The following is a 3,252-nucleotide window of genomic DNA, read 5'->3' on the forward strand; positions in this document are numbered from 1 at the left end:
TTTTAGACCCCAAATTCGAATTCTACAGTTAAAAGGTTAGTTTAAAACTTTGTTTTTAAACGATTGATTGATTGATTGTATGTTGTTTAACGTCCCTCTCGAGAATTTTTCACTCATATGGAGACGCCACCATTGCCGGTGGAGAGCTGCAAATTTTGTCCTATACTCGGCACTTACGGCCATTGAGCAGTGAGGGATCTTTTTCGTGCCAGCACCTACTGCGACACGGGACCTCGGTTTATACGGTCTCATCCGAAGGACCGGCCTCCACGTCCCACAGTGGGATTCGAACCCGCGACGTAAGGATCAACTCCTTACTTCGCGACTCTAGAGCAGACGCTCTAACCACTGCGCCACGCGGGCGACGTTTTGAAACGAAGTTTTTAAACTCGTTCTCTGGAAAAAAGTAATAAATGTTGTTTATTCAGTGAAAAGGAGACAAAAAATAATTGGGAACGAAGCGCGTGCGGCGCATGCTTAGTGCCGTTTCCTTCGTACTTAGCCATTTTTTTCATGTTACAAACCAACGAGATGTCGTTGACTTGCAAAAAAATACAGATGCAAATGAATTTCTTAATTAATCTAAAAGAACAAGACACTAACCCTAAACTCTCGGATGGTATGCGAGGACTAACCCAAATCTCCCAGGCGGATGCTAGACCATTCTAGACTAACCCATTGCGAGGACTAACCCTAATATCTGGGACGGATGTGAGACTAACCCTAATCAGTCGAAAACTTATGCAAGGACTAACCCTAATCTTTCAGGTGGGTGCAAGACTAACCCTAACCAGTCGAAAAATGTGCAAAACCAACCCAAGTCAGTTGATTGGCGTAAATCTTACGTCATAGTGCAATGAGCCCGCGGATCTGGGGACCGGTAAAGTAAAGTCTACCCTACAATCTTGTATCACGAACCTGTGGGGTTTTTTTTTCCTTTACTGGTAGTAGTTCATTAATTCTTGATACACCAAGGGGGTGAGGCATCCAAATGTACAATAACTTACAATATCAGGAAGTTATTGTACAGAAAAAGTACAAAACTGTACAATAACTTCTTACCACATTACAGGAAGCCCCACCTCCTTTTGAATAAATGAAAACAATTTTAAGAACATTTTTATTACTTCTTGTAACAATAAATGAACTTTTTTGCCCGTAAATGTTTTTACACTTCACATACTTTATTTGAGCAAGTCTTCATTCTTAAAAATTGAAAGAAATGTTACAATTATGATAATGCTGCATGTCCATTTGTTATGTCGGACAAACTTTCGGAAGGAAACATTCTGATAACCTTCATTTTCAGTTTCCATATCTTCAGTCTCCTCGCGGCGCTTTCTTTTCTCACCCGACTGCGGCACTCCGGGATCGAGTACTTCCGACACCCTTCTGGAAATCTCGTTGCAAGGTTGTTTTTTTTATATTTACGTACTACATGCCTTCTCAGATCGATGATCAGTCCTCCTCATTATTTCCTGCTCGTCCACCCCTGCCGTATACAATTGAGTGGCACACGTACGTTTTTTTAGAATGATTGCTGTATTGTCCAGGCAGTCCAGCTTTTGTACAGATCGTCCTCACCATGGTCTTCAGTTTGTTTACACCTACAGCCTGGTTCCCGTATTTTGGCGGATGTCCCTGCAACAAATGGTCCCTCGTAACCTAGGCCAGCCAAATAAGTCTCGTAAAAGTCGACGATGCAACGACTTATGTTCACCTATAATAATTAATAATAAATAGGGCGCATATGGGTTATGTTATTCATGAATTGAGCCGAGTTGTTACTTACCATTAATCATGAATATATAATTATGAAATTAGAATTCGATTATATACCCGAGTAATTAAATCGTATCTTACCAGGTGAACTATATGTCGAATCTGTTTGTTTGTCAGCTGCATTTGGGCCAACCCACCCTTGCAAGTCTTACTGGCACGTCCAATGAATTCCACGTTTTTCCAGAGCTGTCCTCCCCAAGAACAAACTGACTACATTCAAGTTCGTGATGCTCGTCATGCCACATTAAACCGAAGAGTTTACAGTTATAGTAGAACATGGTATGTTGAAGACTATCGGAACTGTATCCCCCAAATACACCTTTCTCCCACATGTTTTCCTCATCCTGTGGTATAATCGGCTCAGCTTGCTTAATCGCCGTCCCAAACCTGCGCTTCAGAAGGTCTTTCATTTTGCTGTCAAGAATTTTCCGGAATTCACTAAACCTTGGGTCATTACTGTCCAAAATGTTTTTGTCGAAGATGTTTTTATTTCTGAGGTGGCGCAATATCCCACGCGATATGAGGTAGAGAGATCTGGGAGGGTATTCAATCCCATCGATATCTTTTCTCCGAGTTTCCACAATAAAGCGCCCCAAGTAGAAATTCAACTGCTCTGCCGTCATTAAATGTAACAGTGGTATTTCATCAACGGAATTACCATTACGTTTCTCCCGCCATTCCTCGAAGCCCACATGGTATTTTTCTTGGTGTTAGCATTCTCGTTCGACGCAATCAATTTTGAAATTTCATCATCCGTCACCGGTTTTCCAAACCGTTCACCATTATCACCAGGTTCCGATTTCACTGGTCGAGGATTTTGATCGGAAATATCAGCTACGGGGTCCAGTGTATCTAGGTTGAAAGAACCAAACTCGGTACCAATTTCACTTTCCATATTTTCGGCACGATTTAAATTCAGTTTTAACACAGACCCTCGTATATGGCATTTTCTTCTTCAATTTCATCACATACCTGCGAGAGTTCAATGTCTTCTACGGTAACTCCGCACATATTAAAAAAGTCTAAATCACTTAAATCGCCCAGGTTAATAGTCGACAAATCGTCTAATACGTCCATCCTCCTTAACTTCATCTAAGTAAATGACTAAGTGCGCAGAAATATTCCCAGAATATCACGAGGAATTAGCGGGAAATTACTACGGAATGTCCCGATAGTCTATAGAACCAATAATATGCCGTTGCAGAGCCGGAAAATATAACGGAATCTATCGAATGCTGTCGATACTTTTGCGGCTGTATTACGAAACCCCCCGATATTTTCGCGGGTTATGTTACGGAAAAAAATGATACATTCCCACGCTGTTTTATGGAAAATTTTCGCCCGATTGTTCCGAGCTTAAAACAAGCCAGGAATTTTAAAAATCACATCATATACTTACTAGCATTCTTCTTAACTAGCTGAAGAAAGTATGTTCGCTCAGTCATGATTTTCTTCATTACTTTTATTATC

General features: G+C 41.0%; 1 pseudogene; it reads right to left on the reverse strand.

The window, feature by feature from the left end:
- Positions 1 to 1,184: 1,184 nt before the first annotated feature.
- LOC133196879 (uncharacterized) lies at positions 1,185 to 2,325 on the reverse strand (annotated as a pseudogene).
- Between the last annotated feature and the right edge of the window lie 927 nt (positions 2,326 to 3,252).

Source organism: Saccostrea echinata, unplaced genomic scaffold (genome assembly GCF_033153115.1).
Source record: "Saccostrea echinata isolate AGI-Se365-2 ecotype Australia unplaced genomic scaffold, CSIRO_AGI_Sech_v1 ptg000030l, whole genome shotgun sequence".
NCBI classification, from domain to species: domain Eukaryota; kingdom Metazoa; phylum Mollusca; class Bivalvia; order Ostreida; family Ostreidae; genus Saccostrea; species Saccostrea echinata.